At 43.4% G+C, this 21,515-nt stretch overlaps 1 long non-coding RNA gene across 1 annotated transcript in view; it reads right to left on the bottom strand.

Moving 5' to 3' along the window:
* Positions 1-21,515, bottom strand: part of LOC138292134 (uncharacterized) — a 221,768-nt gene that overhangs the window by 199,884 nt on the left and 369 nt on the right. The gene's annotated exons all lie outside the window — the stretch shown is intronic.

Raw genomic sequence — 21,515 nt, 5'->3', positions numbered from 1 at the left:
ATGAATACGTCATGCCTTTTCCGGTGGTTAGCCCTACTCGAGCGCAGCGACCAAGTACTGAAAACATGCGAGGCTCGCTGATTCCCATCAGGTTTGTGGACTACTTTTATCTTTTGTTCGAAGCGCGATCTCGCTTGGCAGAAGTCGAGCGCTTTGCATAACATCGACCCTGTTACATAGTTATTTGCACTTTTGCCGGTTATGTAGATAATTGCACTTTTGCCGATAGGTTTCATTACGAGTGAACTGTAGCAGCGTGATCGCGCTGTTTTTTTCCCTTCAATGTGGAAAGGAAAATCCGGTTGGGGGTTTACAACTGGTAATAGCTGAAACTCGGAGAAATGCGAGACCCTAGTGCCTTGCAAATGCTTGTTCTCCAATATCATCCCTATCGAAGCCCCCCTCTTTACTTTTCACCCATTCTCCCACCTCCATCACTCCCAATGACCCATTCTAGCTCTGGCTTCTCTATTCCTTGACACATGGAGCTTCTCCCCATTCATTAATCCATTAATCCATTACAGCACACCCTCTGACCCCTTCATCCCATGAACTATGAAATCCTTCACTCCCTCTGCCAAGGTGCTTCTCTGCCTAACCTCTCCATTCAAACACTCCTACTTATCTAGAAGTTACCTACAATGATTCAATCTGCTGTTGTACTACTCTAATGCGAAAAAAACACTGCCAACCCTTCCTCTCCCATTAACTAGCCACAGTGGCCCAACTCCCTTTCTTCACCTAGAAATTGGAACACCAAGGGCCATATATACAAGAAAGTGGCACATCAGCTGTGATGCGCTACATTTTTTGCACCCGCTTGCATCCCCCTAACCACACCATGTGTGCGCTGTATTTACAATACGGCGCACCATGGCGCACGTTAGGTCAATAGCGTCAAAATTTATGATGCTATTGTGGTACTTTGCAGGATTAGTGCCATAAATAGTGGCGCAAAGTAAAGGGAGGCCCATTGCAAGTGAAGGGCACGTCATTTTAGCGCTTGCTCTGAGCAGGTGTTAAAAATGACACTAAAAATGGCGCAGTGAAATGTTGTAAATGTCACTGCACCATTTTTACGAACCACCCTGTGGTGGAATGCCCTCCTTGCATACATTATGACTGGCGCAGACATAATGTGGCTCATGGGGGCGGAAAGTGGTGCAATGCAAGCATTGCACCACTTTGTAAAGATGGCGAAGGAGAATGGCTTCCTTAGCACCACATTAGAGTGAAAAAAAACGGACTCCGGTATGGTGCTAAGAGACACTACGGCCTTGTAAATTGGGCCCCATGTGGTTAACCGACCTGCTATAAATCTATTATCTAACAACCTCCTTAGCCCTTTGCAGTTGAGCTTTTTTGCCCTCCAATCGACTGAAACTGCATCCTCCAGTTTTTCACCTTCATCTCCTCTGCTCACCCCAATCACTCTTCGTTCATTCTTCTAGAATGATCCGCCGCACTTGACACAGTTGATCACACCTCATTACTTTCCCCCTTCCACACCATGGCATGAAGCGGTCAGTTCCTCATATCTAGCCCATCACTCCCTCTGAGAGCAGTGGGACTCCAAGAGATCCAATCTTTTATGGTGCCCTCTCCCCCGTGACCTCCTTCTCTATGAACACCCTCACTTCCAGTCCCCAATAGTGCAACTCATATCTCAATAGCTATATCTCTGAAATACATCTAATTTTTTATAGCACTACTCATAGTTCACTCACACTCAGGGGCCTATTTACAAGCCCCTAGCGCCACCTTGCACCGCCCGAACTTAATTTTGTTTACTCTAATGCAGCGTTAAGGAGGCCTTTCTCCCGCTCTGTATTTACAAAGTAGTGCAATGCTTGCATTGCCCACTTTGTAAACCTTTGCACAACATCATGCCTGTGCCAGGCATAATGTATGTAAGGGGTGTGTTCTGACGTTGGGAGTACCAGAAAAATGGCGCAGTGAAATTTAAATTTCACTGCACCATTGTTTCTGTGATTTTTAACGCCTGCTCAGAGCAGGCGTTAAAAGGACGCACCCATTTTAGTCAATGGGCCTCCCTGTGCTTTGCGGCACTAGCATCAACATTTTTGGCATTAGTGCAGCAAAGTAACACAATAGAGTCAAAAACATTGACGCTATTCTCCTAACAACCGCCATGCTGCACCATATTTGCAATACGGCGCAACCATGGTGTCATTAGGGAAACACAAGAAAAGTGGCGCATCGGACGGGTGCACCACTTTCTTGTAAATGTGCCCTTCAGTTCTGTGATCTGCATGGTACATGTTCTTTGCAGCAGGCACATTTTCCCTCTACACTACTTTATGATGAGCTAAAACTGCCATTAGAAACATTTCTGATCTCTCACCAGTAAAAACAACAATCACCAGAGTTATCTTGACATTTTTATTGTTACCTGAGAACTGCAAGGAAGTTCTCTTCATTTAAACCAATAGTTATTTTTAAACACAGCGCCCCCTTCCGAAGTCAGAACCAGGTGCGGCTGCACCGGTCACACCGCCCTAGAGCTTGCCCTATCCCGGTGTACACCACACACGGTGCTTAATTTATATGTTCTTGGCTCAAAAATCTGTTCTAAAGCCCACTGCCAGTGCTTTCAAAGGTCGCGATGCCAAGTATCAAGGGAGCATGGACTTGATCTCTCCCAGGGCTGGGCTGGCCTACCCGCACAAGACGTTTCAGTGGACTGGTGGAGGGGGGGGGGCTTGGTTTCACTGCTGGGGAGGGCCCCTTTTGTTGCTGAGGACGTGCTGGCCTCCGTCCCATTTGCATTGCTTCTAAATATACAATGCAAAAACAAATGGTTTTAAAGTATGTTGTGATCACACTTTATTTTTGCATTGTTTATTTAGAAGTGCTGCTAGCAGGAATGTGGCTTACAGATTCCCAGCAACAAAACCAGCCCCCACCGGCAGTGGAACAGGCCCCCACCCTGCCATTCCATGGGAATGCCCGGTAGCCAGTCTGGTCCTGATTCCACCTCATGCCTCTTTAATCCACCAACAAGACAATCACTGTCTCTTTATATCATTTTGCGTTTTCTTTTTTATCACTTCTTTCGCCTTTTGTAAATTTTTCTGTCTTTATCTTCCCCCTCCCTTCCCCGTTTGCGTTTTTCTCTCTCTTGTTCTACATCAAAATGTGTTGAGGAAAAATAAGTGCTGGCCCCCAAAAATGAGTGCCGGTGGTCCACCCTGCAACCATCAGCTCAAATTAATGACTGACCGAACATCACCTTTAATCACAAAGCTGGGTGGCTCTCATCTAAACAAAGGGCCCTCTGCATGTTGTCTGTTGTATTCAAAGTGCTGCACTTCATCACCCTAGACTACCATTACAACCATTCTGCCATACTACCACGTGCCTACTAGGAACTGACCATACACCCACCAGAACTTGCAGGTGATGCGTAAATCACTGCGTGCTGCATCATGAATCCGATCCCCCTACCTTCAAGGATAAACATCAGTTGAACCATTGTCTCCTGAGAACTAAGCCTGCCCCTCACTTAGGCCCTCATTTACGGGGATTTGGTGTAGGGCATAGGGCTGCACTGCCCTACGCCAAAGTGCAAGGGCAGGAATGCACCCGGCGCTGGCGCCATTTGAGCAGTCTAGAGCCAACGCAACCACCCTTGCACCACGGTGCAAAGGTGTCTGTGTTGTCAGCAGGATTGTTTTTGGTTTAGGAATGGACACCTTCCTGTATAGAAAAAATCCATAGAGGTGTAAAAAACGAGGAGAAATGAAAATATTTCTCCTGGTTACACCTGTCCTGGGGGAGGCGTAAGGTTTGGTGCATTTCAAGGTTTACAGGCTCTTGTAAACCTGTTGATGTGTCACAATCCATGGGTGTTGCGTGGGAAAACTCACTGCAACGCTCATGGAACGCCTCCCTGGCGCAGAGTAAGGCAATACAAACACTTGCTCTGCCTTGCCTTTCTCCATATCTATGAGGCCATTCAAAGCCATGCAAAGTGGATTTGAGTGGCCGACTAGATATGATTTTGTATTCTGCGCTGCTGGAGCGTCAAAAAAAGTGACACTCCGGCGGCGCACGGGGCACTAAAATATGCCCCTCAGTGTCCACCTCATGCGATCAAAACGAAAACACCATTAGTACACATTGCGTCAGATTGTAAATGTATGTTTCATGAAACTCGACATCTAACTTGTCTAAAAGTATTTTTATGTCAATTAATATATATCACAATTCAAAATCTAGGTACAATATGTCAGTCACCCTTTTTGATTAGTGTCAATTTCCCTCTTTGATTATCATGCTGTGTCCCATTATTTCTGACAGAATTTACATGCTGATTATGTGAAACACATAAATAACCAATCAGCGCTGGTTGCTGTTTAGACTGTTCTGAGTGCCTGCTAAGCAGCAAATCAGGATATCTGAGAGCGCGTTAAATATTTCCTGTGATATTCTGTGTAAAAAGAGTCACAGGCAGCCCGGATACCAGTGATTTTCCATGTTCAGGAATGGAACCTACCCCTTCATTTTAGCTTGCTGTAATGCAAAACAAAGACTGTGATCTTGTGCAGATTATTAAAACAAGCACTGGCAAAGCCAAATGGGCCTGGTTTTAACGTGCCTACACACGTAAACAAAGGCATTCAGAAATGGTGTTATATGAGTTGCATAAACAAATGCTTTTTATCATAATGAAGAGTGCCCTAATGCCTTTACATGAACTCTGAAATAAGTAACTCAAAATGATTGCCTTCTGTATAGAATGCAAATAGGAGCTTAAGAACTGAATCTAGCAAACAGCCTGGTGATTGAGTGTACTTTTTGGATGTAGTCCAATAGCAGCATTTTCCTCTGGGTGAAATTAATTTTAGAGCAGTGGTTCCCAACCTGTGGTCCGTGGACCATCAGGGGTCTTTGACACATTCCCAGGGGGTCCACAGGCATCTCAAGGCCTTGACCGGCAGGGAAGCGCTTTTCCGGCTGGAGTCTCTAGACTGAAACACATGTTTTTATATTTGTAACTTCATTTGTGCAGCTGTTTTAAAAGCAGTACAATGTTCTTTATATATCCAGCAGTTTTCGGGTAAAAATGAAAGTGTCAAGATAACTCTGGTGATTAATGTAACTACTGGATAGAAATGGGAGTTTTGTCTGTGGCAGTTTTGACTCATGTAAGGTAGTGCAGATGGTTAATATGCCTGCTGCAAAGTTTGTGTATCATGCATATCAAAGAACAGTATTCTATGTACATAGCACTGAGGGTTACTGTTCTTGTCACAGATGTTTTGTTACTGTGCAGCTCATAATCATAATCTAGCATAGTGAGCTATAATCTGCCATCAAAGAGCTGCATGCAAACGCCATGGTACAAGTTAGAAAGTTATGTTTTTCCCATTCTCTCATTATCCTGATGCCGCTAAAAAAGGTTTATTTGTGTAGAAATACATTCTTATTATTAAAGTCAACGGTAACCACAGTGTTAAGCTCTGAATCCTTAGTTTGTGTTTCTCCAGACCAAGCACTCTTAGGAAATACCTACCAGTATAGTTGACAAGTGAATCCTACACCGTGTGGTCCCCTTAGTCTATGTAATATTTCCCATACACTGATTTACACACATGTGATTCATTGTCTCTCTATGTGTGTGATGTAAAGAGCTCCGACATCCTACACTGGTATGAAAGGTGCTATAAAACAAATGAAAGACATATGGAGAGATGAGAGGCACTTAAGGTTTTCTTCCTTTCTCCACAACATATTTATGTGAAAAGGGTTTCTCAGATCCTATGTTCCTTAAAAATAAATACAGAAATTGCTTGGGAAATGTGTTTAAATCCTACAAATTGGTTGGGGGTCCCTGGCTTCTAGTAGTGATTCAGTGCGGGTCCTCAGGAGTCAAAATGTTGGGAACCACTGTTTTAGAGCATTGGCTGTCAAGCTAGACCTAAAAATGCAGATTATGCCACATTATTTTTTTCAAAGTGTTGTCAGCTACCCTTAAACAGAATCAGAAGGCTTCTACACATGCAACACAATCTGAAAGACACACCACCAAACCTAATCCTCAACACAATGCAGAACCATAATAGGAGAGTGGGTATACCAATACCACACTATACCACAACTCTGCACTAACAATCTTGCCACTACCAATGTGTCATTTCCCCAAAGCGCTAAACAGAATGCACTATTGAGCAGAGTTGTCTTAAGGATTTTAGGGTCCTGGGCAAGGCATATGTTGGGGGCCTCTGTTGGGCACAACAATGAAATAATGCATTTCCTGATAATTCAAGCCCACTTAATCCAAACTGTACTACATTATATGTTAAACTTTCAGTAATTGGGCCACATATAAATAAATTAAATAAGTCCTACCTGAAAAAACATAAATCCTGACAATTGCACTCTGCTGGTGCAGGCAGACGGAGAGTGGTTTAGATAGTCAATTAGACATGGTAGTCAGAGGTCAAATAGACCAAATGTTTACTTCCGCAGAGGACCCCTTGAAAGGTAGAGGCCCTGGGAAATTGCCCACTTTGCCCATACGTTAAAACGTCTCTGCTATTGAGACAGAGGGCCATTCCACCGCACAACTCTCAGGGAGCCAACACACTCAGGGTGGAGCTAACCCATGTTATATTACACAAGGCACACTACCACCACTGCTAGACATGTGCATACCAAACCCAAGTCCACCATCAGCCTGTCAACATAGCTCACATTTATTTGAGTAAACTGGGCTTTGACAACTGTCACAGTGAAAGAAGGCAAACACGAAGACCCTCATCCCCCGGCTCTGTCTCTTAGTGCACTCAGACACATACACAACCACCAAGTGCAGCCACCTTGCATGCCCACTAACCTTTCAGGCACGCCTGTCGTGCAGCCACACCCATTTAGCCAACACATTACAAAGCCACTCTGTGGTCTGCCAACACTCTCATCGACAAGCTTGGCATGCACCAGCTCTAGGCCAAATACAACAGGAGCAAATAAACCAAACACTACACACATGAAATAACATCTTCCATAAAGCAGGCCCTAATCAACATGAAATCCCCAGAGGCATGTGAAAACGCACATTCCTTCAGCTATCTGCACTACAAAGCCATATCAGTGGAATATACAGGGAGTGCAGAATTATTAGGCAAGTTGTATTTTTGAGGATTAATTTTATTATTGAACAACAACCATGTTCTCAATGAACCCAATAAACTCATTAATATCAAAGCTGAATATTTGTGGAAGTAGTTTTTAGTTTGTCTTTAGTTTTAGCTATGTTAGGGGGATATCTGTGTGTGCAGGTGACTATTACTGTGCATAATTATTAGGCAACTTAACAAAAAACAAATATATACCCATTTCAATTATTTATTATTACCAGTGAAACCAATATAACATCTCAACATTCACAAATATACATTTCTGACATTCAAAAACAAAACAAAAACAAATCAGTGACCAATATAGCCACCTTTCTTTGCAAGGACACTCAAAAGCCTGCCATCCATGGATTCTGTCAGTGTTTTGATCTGTTCACCATCAACATTGCGTGCAGCAGCAACCACAGCCTCCCAGACACTGTTCAGAGAGGTGTACTGTTTTCCCTCCTTGTAAATCTCACATTTGATGATGGACCACAGGTTCTCAATGGGGTTCAGATCAGGTGAACAAGGAGGCCATGTCATTAGATTTCCTTCTTTTATACCCTTTCTTGCCAGCCACGCTGTGGAGTACTTGGACGCGTGTGATGAAGCATTGTCCTGCATGAAAATCATGTTTTTCTTGAAGGATACAGACTTCTTCCTGTACCACTGCTTGAAGAAGGTGTCTTCCAGGAACTGGCAGTAGGACTGGGAGTTGAGCTTGACTCCATCCTCAACCCGAAAAGGCCCCACAAGCTCATCTTTGATGATACCAGCCCAAACCAGTACTCCACCTCCACCTTGCTGGCGTCTGAGTCGGACTGGAGCTCTCTGCCCTTTACCAATCCAGCCACGGGCCCATCCATCTGGCCCATCAAGACTCACTCTCATTTCATCAGTCCATAAAACCTTAGAAAAATCAGTCTTGAGATATTTCTTGGCCCAGTCTTGACGTTTCAGCTTGTGTGTCTTGTTCAGTGGTGGTCGTCTTTCAGCCTTTCTTACCTTGGCCATGTCTCTGAGTATTGCACACCTTGTGCTTTTGGGCACTCCAGTGATGTTGCAGCTCTGAAATATGGCCAAACTGGTGGCAAGTGGCATCGTGGCAGCTGCACGCTTGACTTTTCTCAGTTCATGGGCAGTTATTTTGCGCCTTGGTTTTTCCACACGCTTCTTGCGACCCTGTTGACTATTTTGAATGAAACGCTTGATTGTTCGATGATCACGCTTCAGAAGCTTTGCAATTTTAAGAGTGCTGCATCCCTCTGCAAGATATCTCACTATTTTTGACTTTTCTGAGCCTGTCAAGTCCTTCTTTTGACCCATTTTGCCAAAGGAAAGGAAGTTGCCTAATAATTATGCACACCTGATATAGGGTGTTGATGTCATTAGACCACACCCCTTCTCATTACAGAGATGCACATCACCTAATATGCTTAATTGGTAGTAGGCTTTCGAGCCTATACAGCTTGGAGTAAGACAACATGCATAAAGAGGATGATGTGGTCAAAATACTCATTTGCCTAATAATTCTGCACTCCCTGTATGTGTCATTCAAATTCCCATAATATACAACAATGGGTGGTCAACCTTTTATCTGTGACTCCTTCAAAGCTGATGGGTAGTGAAGAGATCAGCTGCCGGTAATGCAGTAATGCATGACCCACCACTTGCACCACTTACCCCTTCATAAAATCAAAACAAGCATTGGCAATGACAATAGGTCTGGGTCTAAAGGAATGCTGTATAGTAATGTGAAGCACTACAGGGAGATAGCATGAGAATAGATATGTATTTGTGTGGAAACAAAAATCTGTAGAATAATATTGGGTTGGGTTAAAAGGTCAGATGACAGTGGCACTCTCAAGCCAGCCCTAAAAAAAGATGTAGGTTAATGACTGCTGTCCTTCCATTTGTGAGCTGCCAGAGAAAAACACCATAAATCATCTATTTATCCAAGACTGTTTAATAGCATGACAAGAAAGTTCAAACTTACACAGCTGGATAAATAAACCAATCACAAGCTGTGTGGAGGGCAAGCATGTTTTGTTGTGGAAGCACACAACTTCTACCCAATTAAAACATGTACTCTGGGCTTCCAACATGTAAGCCAAAGCCCCTCTCCTGGCGATTCTCATTCTCAGATAATTGTCTGGTGACAGCTGCACTGTCATGCCTGACTAAAAAGATGGTGCAGCCAGAGAGGAAGCAGGGCTAAAAAAGCACCATTTGAAGATTAATTTGCATTGCCTTTATCAAAAGTGCCACCTCATTTGTACCAGTTATACACTCCAGTACAGCCAACAGGAAGTGAAATGTGGCCAGTTAACCTTTGCAAAAAGTGTACCACTAAGTGGTGGCATGTCTAGAGTTTTTTTGTAGTTTTTAGGTCTTACCTCACTGATAGCACAAGCTCTCTGGTTGCAAAAGACCTACTGTGGGATTACTAAGAACTTACACCCTTGGAACTCACCCATTTCTTACCATTGGTAGGCTTTATTGCCATTCTCATTTACTTGCTTCTTATTAGATGGCTTGCACTGTCCCATCTTGTCCATCTCGTGATTGTCCTTTCCCGGGAGCATGGCTGCTACTTGTTTTGGTTAAGCACTCAATGAGAGTATTCCAGTACTGCAGCCCACATATAACTCTGTCAATGCACCTCAACCCTAACCTGCAGGGCCCCATGATTCCCATACCAGGAATTACATGGTGCTCCGTTTCTCATTCTTCACCGGCTGCCTCTCTGTTATTCTAACATTGGGCCTGAGCACAGCTCTGTCTATACCCCCAATCTTGATCTGAAGCGCCCCAATATTGCTGTATTGGGGTTCACATACAGCTCTGCTAATGCACCTCCTGCTGTTCTGTGGTGCCACCTTCTGTTCCGCACGCTGACTTCTGTTAGAGGACGTGGGGGAGCCAATTAAATCTATTCTTAGCTTTCTTCTTTATTTGGGAGGGTCTGTTTCACCTGTCTCAATCTGTTCTTTCTTTTACTCTGTTTACTCTCAAGGTTTTCTTTCTCCCCCACTTTTCACTTTCCAGCTCTTATAATCCACTCATTAACAGTTTTGCTCTTTCTTTCAACTGTTTATTTCTACTCCCCTCTCTTTTTTTATTTCCCTTTTCGTCTTGATACCTCCTCTTTAAAACTCGCAAAAATGTGGTTATTTCTTCCCTTCTTTTGTTTCTCTCTTTTTTCTTCAGCAGGTGTTCATTCTTTTACTATTTTTTTCTCTTCCCTTTATTCTTTCTTAGTTTTTTATTTTTTTCATTTGCTTTTTCCTTTGACTTGGTATGCATCTTTTTACGTCTTTTTTTTTTTAGATCTTTCTTCGTTCCTTTTTCTGGTGTTTTTCTCATCCTTATCTGTCAATTCACGTCTCACTATAAATCCATCTTTTTCACGTCTGTATGTGGAAGCCACAAGCTACATGTTGGGACCCGAAGTGTCAAAGTAACTTTCCCATTCTGTGTCTGTGGGAAATGTGTCAGTACAAACTTATGCTGGTTCTTTCACTGCTTGTTTCTCTCACCATCTTTCTTTTTTTCTGTAATGATCATTTTTCTCTTTCTTTTCACACTTCTTTCATTATTTTTTCCTGTTTATCTTTTGTTCTCTAGCTTCCTTCCTCTTTTCTTTTGCCTCACACTTTTGCTCTATTTCTTCTCTTAGTTGTATTTTCATATTCTCATTTTTTCTTACCCTTCTTTCATTTATTTCTTTGCAACCCCTTCTCTTTCTTCCTTTTGTCTGTTGAATTCCTTTCACATTTCTTTTTCTGCTTCATCCGCTTTCTCTCCTGAGGCCTACTTATTATTGGAGCAACAGGTGCAGTGGTCCTTTCCATCTTCACTCCCGACTCCCCCTTTCCTTTCACCCTCCAATCCGTCCCAAATGTTTTTTATATGGTGTTTTGGGCATTACACTAATGCCAAAAGTTTATTTCTGATAAATGTTTATATGATCATTGTATATGTTTTAATATATGAACTGTTACTAGGCCACTTGTCCTCTCCATCTTTACTCCCAACCCCCTTTTACCCTCCGATCCGTCCCCAATTATATTTTTGTTATGGTGTTTTGAGCATTACACTCTAATGCCACGCATTTATTTCTGATAAAGGTTTTTATGATTATATACATCTTAAGATAGAGGAAGAAGGTAAATGGAAGCGCTTTAGTTAAATGCTGGACCACTGGAACTATATGGCAGGAAAAGAGGAAAATATGAGGCAGAGTTGACCAATTTATTTGACAAGAAAAGTCCAGTTATGAATTTACAATGCCAATAGCTCTAACTCAAGAAAACGCGAGACCCATTGCATTGCAAATGCTTGTCTAGATTGCAACCTACCAGACAACACAGCTGTCTAGTTTGCTAAAGACATCTTGGGGACTTTCAGAAAGTTAACCTAGGAATGCAATCCGCTCGCTGATTACCACTGGCTTCGCGGTTTGGAACTCACGCTTGTTGGATTTTCATTTGCTGGCTTTATTTGCTTTAGGCTTTTCAGGTTTTCTTTCTCTGACTTCAAAGTGAGAGGATTTATATGACAATATTGCTGGATACTGGGAATAGGAAAGAGTATTTTTCTAGTGCGCGATAACATGTAAATGAACTGTGTAAGTATTTCAGGATATATCAGAATTATGAACGCGGAAATGTTGTGGGTTAATTTTGCACCTTGCTTGGGCACACATAATTTAGCTTAGCTTAGGTCTGTGGTCTGTGCCCTTTTACCTACATATGTACTCCTATTTTTGTTTATTAATTTCAGTCAGCCTGCTTTTTAGCTGAGGTATTTCTCCTAATCAGCTGTGATTCTGCGAAAGCATTGTCATTATTTCTGTACACAACATTTCACCATGTACCTCTGCCCAAGGCTGACAAGAACAGTACATGATAATACAGTTAGTATTGTCGCCACAGGAGTTCGTAAACAGTCCGACACTTAGGCACATGCCCTCGCCAGGCCTATTTCACGGAACAGAAATATGTTTCTTATAAAAACATTCTACAGGCCAAGGAAAAGGAGGGAGGTCATTCCAGCCAGGATATCCATCCATGCTGTATGCCATTTAACTGCTGACCCAGCCCTGTCTCTACAACCAGCCAAAGAGACAGCAGGTAGACCCCTGTTCTCAGCTAATGGGGGTGGGTACTCCTCTCATGGACTAAGTACTGATAGTTTGGGCTAGCACCACTGTGCTATCACCTAGGAGTTAGGGGTTAGGTAGGATTCATATGTACATGTTATTCCAATATGCTTGGGTTGTTTATTTGCTTCTCACTGGTGCAACAATCCTAATCTTGTTATATCTTTTGCCCTAATAATTGTAGCTCATATATTTTATCATAGATTGTAGCCTTTTCAATAAATATATTGAAATCTATCCTGCATCTTTTCTTTGGTGTATGAGACCTTTGCTAATGAGAGAAAGGTGTGAGATTTGTTGACCATGACTTCCCTGAGAGGTCACTGGATGTCGTGTGTCAGGCTGCCACAAATCACCTTTGCTTTGTATGTTTTGGTGAGGTACTGCTACTTAGCTGAAAGAGTTCGGCCAACAGCTGCCAAGATGGTGCGAGATTGACTCATTTACCCACAAGCGGTGGTGCTGCCGCCCTGAATCCAGCAGTCTCATTCCAATCACACAAGTCCTACGAAATGGCGCCACCAACGTTGGTAGGGCACTAATTATACATGTCTCCCAAGTATCTCTGTCTCAACCACACTGAAGGTACCCCAAGTACCATTATAGAGAGACTTCCATGGTCTTAGGGAAAAATCCTCCTTAGCTGAATAGGGAGAACCTATCTAGGCTGTAGGTTGTTCAAGCTTGAACCTTAAAAGGACTTCCTGGTTGGTGTTTCCAACTTTGATACCTATTATTCTAATATGGCACAACCAGTAAAAATACCAGAGAACTGTAGACAACCAGTCATACAGTTTCTTTTAGCTAATGCATTAACAAATGAGGTGGGGATGTCACATTCGTTGTTGGAGCTCACTACGCTTAAAGACCAGGAATATTTTACTCATGGGTCACCTTTTCAGCAATAAATGCAGACTCAAATACATTTCACAGATACAGAATGGGGAATGTACCACAACAATACAGAGCATACCAATATTTAGAAATTATGAAGAACACCAACATTGATTCAATGGCACCTTCCCACATGTAGTACAACCTGTTAGATTAGATCCTTCATGCAATGACAGGCCAACCTGGCCAACCTTAACCACATATATATCACCTCCCAATGTGCAGGCTATGCAAGTAGCGGAAGTACGCACATTATACAATGAGCTAGTAGAAATATATAGAGGCTTAATACAATTCGTAATGCTAACTTTAAACACCGCCCCAGCAAGGGCTGCTCCAGCTATAAATCAATTGGACATCACAGGGATATATCAACAAACTGTCTATTCAATAATGGAAAAAGTGCCCTTTGAGCGTTAGAAGATTCCATTCTGGGTTGCGCAAAAAGCAAACCAGCTGGAAGCTGTGTTTCGCCATATGCAACCCCAAGTTAAATATAGAATTCTCACAACGTACTTGCCATTTGGAATGGTTCCCTCAATAGAGGACTGTACTACTTGGGGCACAGTCTTTGCCACAATATATACCACTACGCAAGGTACACTGACACTTGCAAATTTACCAGAAGTATTCAAACAAAATTAGCACAGGCGACCCCAGCCTTGGGGATGAAACTAATGCACAACTTTGATACAGTATTCTCAATTATGCTAAGTAATATAAAAGGGGAAGCAGTAGCACTGGCAATTCGTCAGCTGCTCTGGGAGGTTCCTCAACAGGACCGGGAGCGCGAGCTGCCAAAGACTATTTCCTAAACTTAATACTAATATAGGTTGGGATAGTCTGGGGGCCATCCAACTAAACCTCAATTATAGAGTACTCCCACTACGGAGAATACTAAGCAAGCACAAGAGAGCTCTAAAAAATGCTGGGATAAACAAATACAAAACAAAGATAGAACGCAAAGAGAAGAATCTCCACCACCGGAGACCTCAGAGAAACAATACGACCTTAGAAATAGAGAAACTTTAAAAACACTCCAAAAAAAACAATATTTTGAAAGTTGCCCATCTTGTTCCTTCCAGGACACACCTGATAAATGGAGTGACAAAGGAGGGTAGTCAGAACACTAAATCGGCTATGTGAAGCCAGAAAAGGACTCACGACATTCTTCAGAAACTTTCACAATAAAGGAAGAGAAACTTCCACAGCAAAAGCCCCAATTTAAAAAGAAAAAGGTGGCAGCAGTATCAATCAAGGATGCCACTTGTGTTGAGAACATTGTTGAAGAACAGGACGTGGGCAGTGACTCTGCTAGACAGAGTGGCAGAGATCACAATATGTCGCCAGAGTCTTATTCATCTTCTGAATGTAACACCAATTAACAACATCCTCGAAATCGAAACAGTGGACAGGCGCGTCTCCCTCCCCACCCAACAGAGTTTACAATTTAAACATTCAGATTGAGAGAGACATAGAGCGCACTATTAAAGTTATCTTCTGGAGAAGATAGACACTAAGGGGCATATTTATATGTTTTAGTGCAAAACTGAACTAATGCAGTTTTGCATCAAAAAGTTTAGCATTGGCTTGCACCATTCTTGAGCGGCAGCCGGGCACCATACTTATGTAATGGTGCAAGCTGGCGCAAAGGGTAGGCTAGCGTAAAAAAAAGAAATTACGCTAGCCAGGTGGGGGTGGCGGTATAGGAGAAGGGGGCTTTGCACCAAAAAATGACGTTAGGCAGGTTAGAGTAAAAAAAAATGCCTCTAACCAGCCTAGCGTCATTTTCTGACGCAAAACCATCCATACCACATGAATCCTGTCTTAGAAAAGACAGGAGTCATGCCCACCACCCCAATGGCCAGCACAGGGAACGAGGGTCACCTGGGCATGGCCATTGTACCCAGTACCATGTAGGGGGGGCCATTTCAGGGCCCCCAATGGTACTTTAAAAAAAAAAAATTACCTGTACGCACCTATATTTACCTGGGATGGGGTCCTCCATCATCCGCTTTCCCTCTGCTGTGGATGGGGGTGTCCCTGGGGTCTGGGGAGGGCACCTGTGGGCTTATTCCATGGTGTTCCACCACGTAAACAGGCCCACAGGTCCCTTAACGCCTGCCTCGACACAGGCGTTTAATAATGGTGCAAAGCAAGCTTTGCATCATTATTGTACCCCTCCTCCATTCCGTGTGTGATTGTGGAAGGGGGGGATAAATATGGTGCTGAGGCCATAGAGTAATTTTTTGCATGGGAACGCCTACCTCGCATCTCATTGATGCAAGGTAGGTTTCCACGTCCAAAAAAGGACTTCAACTCCATAACTTTGGCGCTAGATGTGTCTAGAGCCAAAGTATAAATATGGAGTTAGTTTTGCATGCTCCCACAAGGGGAAGATGTCATTTTGCCTTCTTTTTCTGTCCTGGTTCCATAAGTCGTAAAGGAAGCCTATGCTGCCAATTGGGATGTGGCATAGGTTCCTGCGCTGTATCGCAACCTTTTAGGGTGGTATAGAGATTCCCCCTATTATATAATATCAATTAGATCAACTCCACAGACCCAGCCTCACTTTCCAATTAAACATGAAGCTAAAGCACCCATGAAAGAGATTCTCAAACAACTTGAATACCAGGGAGTAATAGAACCCTGCGTCCCTGCAATAAATAACCCATCATTCCACGTAGCAAAACCTGACCATTCATATAGAATATTCTTAGATTACAGACATTTAAACATTCACACACACACACACATTTTCAATGCAAAATGCACACAGCACAGCACTTATCAACAATATAGTGAGTAAAAAATACAAAACAACCTTGGATGGTTCCAGTGTTTTTTTCAGCCAAAAACTAGCGCCTAAAAGCTCGGCTTTAAGCACCTTCAGTGTGCTTGGCTCTCAGAGGTGCTTTTGTCATTTACCTCAAGGGTATAAGAGCAGCCGTGGGATGCTTTCTGCCTGTGTAACATCACTATTACATGATATTGAACCCAAGGCGTTTTCCTATATGGATGCCATCTATCTCACAGATGAAAACCTCAATGCACATTTGGCCCAGGTGGATCGCGTTGTTTAGGATTCGCTGCCCAAGACTATAAATTAAATTTCAGAAAAACATAAATTGCTTTTCTTGGTGCCCTATTCCTAGGATACAATCTATTTGATTAGGGCAAGAGCCTAGCCCCACACTTTCTAGAAAAAGGCTCTCAACTTCAACCTACAAACACCATCAAGAAGGTAGCTATTGCTGGGTTTCTTTAATTTTGGCAGAACATACATTCCTTACTATGCACAATGCATAAAACCACTTTATGATTTAATTTGTCCAGATTTCTCAAACAAGCAATGGACACCAAAACACACACGCATACTGAGAGCTTCACAACAGGACATGCTAGAAGCTCAACATTTACATACATGAGTCAACAACAAAAATTTGTCATCAGAATAATTCCTTGTGCCATTGGGTTCACCCATGTCACATTTAATGAGGGTGACATGGTACCCACTGCATACAAATCACATTTGTACTCCAATGCAAAACAACGATGTGTACCTACAGAAAAAATACTGACTGCTGTACAAATGGCTGTCATTAAGGAGAGACCACTTGCACAAGCGAAATGCATCATTGTTGTTACCCCGGTACTGGCCCAAACGTAAAAGCATTCCATTCACGTTGGATTAAATGGGCTACCTTCCTGACTGTTGAGTATGTTTTTGACCCCAAACTGCAGACCCAAGAATTTCTTCAATATGAACTTGAGTACCTCGTGCCCTCTAACATCATGCCTCTTGATCAGTACAAAACAATAATTTACACTGATGGTTCAGCACAACCAGCTGTACGTGCTAAACACCAGTACTCCACCACTTGCGCGGGGTAGTGAGGGATCGTACATTCCACCCTCAACATAACTACATGCATACCGTAGGGGACCGCACAACTTGCAGTGCTTAAGGCTCTGATTTTGGCACTGGAGCATATGGATCCTGAACAGTCAACATTGATTGTGTGTGATTCGTACTACTGTGCCACGTCCTGCAATGATTACCTACATCAGTGGTTCACAACCTTTTGATTCCTGAGGACCCCCACTGAATCACTACTGGAAGCAGGGACCCCCAAGCAATTTGTACAATTTAAATTTCAAACATTAAAACAGTAATTCACAAAAAATTCACAAACAAGTACACACCAAACACATACTGAAATTACTAAAGAGTAAATTATTTTTTATTTAAAAAATATGTGAAAATTGATAAAATGTCAATGGGAAGGTTGGCGCTGCATCTTGGCCACTAACTTTTCAATGTTTGGTTTTATATAGGAAAGCTGACTCTTCAGGTCAGATTCTACATTTCCCAAGCAATTTCTGTTTTTATTTTTTAGGTACATAAGATCTGATAAAATGTTTTCACATAAATATGTGATGAGAAAAGGAAATAAAATCATAAGGGCCTCTCATATCTCCACAGCCTCTGTCACATGTAATTCATTTGTTTTATAGCACCTGGCATACCAGTGTAGGGTGTCGGAGCACTTTCAGAGGACTACAAGGTGTAGGATTCACATGTCATCCACACTGGTAGGCATTTTCTAAGAGTGCTTGGCCTGGAGAAGCACAAATTCTAGATTCAGAACATAACGCAGTGGTTAGCGTTGACTTTAATAATAAGAATGTATTTCTACATAAGCAACCCATTTTTAGAAGCATAAGGTTAATGAAAGACTGGGAAAAAAAACTTTCGAATTTGTGGCATGCAGTTTGCATGCAACTCTTTGATGGCAGTTCACAGCTCACTGTGCCAGCTTAGGGTTGTAATTTATGAACAGCACAGTAACACAAGAATCTCTGGGACAAATGTAGTAACCCACTGTGCTATGCACATAAAATACTTTTCTTTGCATGATACACGTTCTTTGCAGCAGGCATATTAACCATCAGTGCTACCTTAGATGAGTCAAAACTGCCACTAGACAAAACTATCTCCAGCAGGAACATTAATCACAAGTTATCTTGACGCTTTTATTTTTGCCTCAAAGCTGACGGTTGTACAGGAAACTTTGCAGTGCTTTTAAAACTGCTGCCCAAATGAAGTCTTAAGTATAAAAGCACGCACATATTTCTGCCCAGAGGCCCAGGCCTGCGGACCCCCTGGGAATGTGTCACGGACCCCTGGGGGTCCGCGGACCAAAGGTTGGGAACCACTGACCTACATCATTGGCGCATGAATGGGTTCAGAGATTCCAAAGGGAACACCATCAAACACAAAGCCTTATGAGGAAAGGTAACAGATCTTAAGGACAGACTACTGAAAAGCTCATGTAGTTCATACATTGGGCCATCAATGTGTAGGAGTACACTTTGTTGGAATCACTTTGGCTGATGAAACTTCCAGCTCCACAGTAGCTAGGGCCTCTGTTGCTGCAATCACTTGTTCTCATACAACACTGGACAATGAGACATTGGCTGCTGTGAAAGCCCTACAATTAGTATACCCTGCAAAATATGCCTACCACCTCAGTGCCCAAAATATTGCATTTGCAACTATCTCAGGGGTGGGTGATCAGGTGATCCCCAACCAAGATCAGAGATTAGATCTCATTAAAGCAGCACATGAGGGTGTTGCTTCTGCCTGTGCTGGTGTGGTGGCTACTATCTCCCTGCTTCAAAAGCGCTATCAGTGGCCTGGTCTCTACAAGCAGACCAAGCAGTATGTCCACTGTTGTGACATTTGCCAACACCATCAAACGCCCACTGCAGACACCCCTCCTAGTGTCCAACAAACCATTACAATGTGTGTATTTGGACCATTGTGGATCCGTACAACCTGATGGTGCATACAAATACATATTAATCACTGTTGACTTGTGTTCTAGATTCCTATGGGTATGCCCACAATGATCGTCTGACGCTTCAACTGTTACTAAAGGTTTGCAAGTCTTCATCTGGACATATGTAGTTGCAGCATTCCACTCAGACCAGGGCCCTGCCTTTGACTCCAGGGCATTTAGGGATATCATGGCAACAATGGGTGATCATCTCTATTACTCTGCATCCTACCATCACCTTTGATTTGTATGTTTGGGTGAGGTGCTGCTAGCTAGGTAGAGGGTTGGCCAGACACGCCAAGAAGGTGTGGGATTGGCTCATTCAGCCACAAGTGGTGGTGCTGTCACCCCAAATCCAGCAGTCTTGTTCAAATAACGAGAGTCCTACGACAAAAACAAATACTTTAATATGATTAAAATGAATCATTAAACTAGGTGATGCAATTGCCCCACATTTTTTCTGTGCACTGTATAGATTTGTTAGTAAAACTGTATGTCTGTGCAAATGTAACGGTCATTTCAATTGAAAATATGTTGTCTGTAAATGCAGTGGGCTACCACACCATGAAAACTCTACTCTATGCCACATTACTGTACTCTGCACCACTCCACACCACTGCACTCTACTCTGCATCACTCCACACCACACCACACCACTCTACTCTGCATCAATCCAGTTTACACCACTCCACTCCACACCACTGCACTCTGTACCACTCCTCTCTATGCTACTGCACTCAACGCCACTTCACGCTACACCTCTCTACTCTACCCTGTACCACTCTACTCTATGCCAATCTTTGCCACTCTACTCTATACCATTGCACTCTTCGTCACTGCACTCTGCATCGCTCCAGTCTAGCCCACACCAATCTACTCTGCACAACTCCACTCTACACCACTGTACTCTATGCCACTCTGCAACATTGCACGCTATGTCACTGCACTCTATGCCAGTACACTCTATGCAAATGCACTTTACACTGTAACACTCAACTGTATGCCCCTGCACTCTACGGCAATCCACTGTATGCCACTCTAATCTACTCTGCATCACTGCACTGTATGCCACTGCACTCTACACCACTTTACTCTACACCATCACATTCTATGCCAATCTACTCAACTGCATTCTACCGGGCACCACTCCACTCCATTCTACTCTGAAACAATCTGCTCTATGCCACTGCACTTTACGCCACTCTACTCCACTCTGCGCCACTCCACCCTATGCCACTGCACCCTGCGCCACCCTTCTTTTAACCACTGCACTCTACTCCAATGCAATCTGCACAGTTGCACTCTGTCACTGCACTCTAAGCCACACCACTCTGCATCACTGTACTCTACGCCACTGCACTCTATGCCACTCTACTCCTCTCTTCACCACTGCACTGACACTCTACTCTGCAACACTGCACTCTCTGCCACTAAACTCTATGCCATTCTACTCTTTACTACTCCACTCTGTGCCACTGCACTGTATGCCACTCGACTCTACTCTGCCTCATTGCCCTCTGCATCACTCAACTCTACGGCATTGCACTCTGCACCACTCTATGCCACCCTATGCTAAGCCACTCCCTTCTGTGTCACTCCACTCTGCACCACTGCTCTCTACTGTGCACCACTCTAATCTACACCACTGCATTTTACAGTGCTACACTGTACGCCTCTGAATTCAATGCCATTGTACTCAGTGCCACTGCTTTCTACGCCACTACACTCTGCAACAGTCCCCTCTGCGCCACTCCATGCCATTCCACTCTGCACCACTACCCTCTACTACGTACCACTCTAACCTACATCACTGCATTCTACAATGCTACTCTGTACGCCTCTGAATTCAATGCCACTGTACTCAATGCCACTGCACTCTACGTCACTATACTCTAAAGCAGTCTACACCAATGCACTCTATACCAGTCCACTCTACTCTGCCACTCCAATGTATGGCACTCTATGCAACTCCAATACATGACACTCTCTGCCACTCCACTGTACAACACTCTGCTCCTCTCTTCGCCATTCCACTCTACGACACTCCAGGCCACTCTCCTCTATGCCACTAACTTTTAGCCATGCTGAACAGCAGCCACACTGGTGAACAACATGACTAAAACGACAATGGCAAAGTCAATAGCTCTTGCATAGGCAAGACCTTTTGGCTTTGCCAATGCTTGTTTAACTTTCTGTCCGTGTTTTCCCCCACACACCACCTTCTGTCTTGATTCATGCCAGGGGCGCAACATGGACCCTCCAGCCCCTGCAGCGCAGGAGGCAGCCCTTTAGAGGGCTTCCTCCCCTTCAAGGCCTCCCTCACATCCCCAAACAAATCAACTTTTGTGAGACCTGGGACACTTGGGGGTCCGTCATTACATCTTCGGGGGTCGCACCATTTTGCGTTATGCCACTGCCCATTGCTTGGCCCTCCCTTCCAGCAATTAAAAAAAGCACAATGCCAGGCCA

Source organism: Pleurodeles waltl, chromosome 4_2 (assembly GCF_031143425.1).
Source record: "Pleurodeles waltl isolate 20211129_DDA chromosome 4_2, aPleWal1.hap1.20221129, whole genome shotgun sequence".
NCBI lineage: Eukaryota > Metazoa > Chordata > Amphibia > Caudata > Salamandridae > Pleurodeles > Pleurodeles waltl.
The sequence above is the reverse complement of the archived record's forward strand: the minus strand, read 5'-3'. Positions and strand labels throughout refer to the sequence as shown.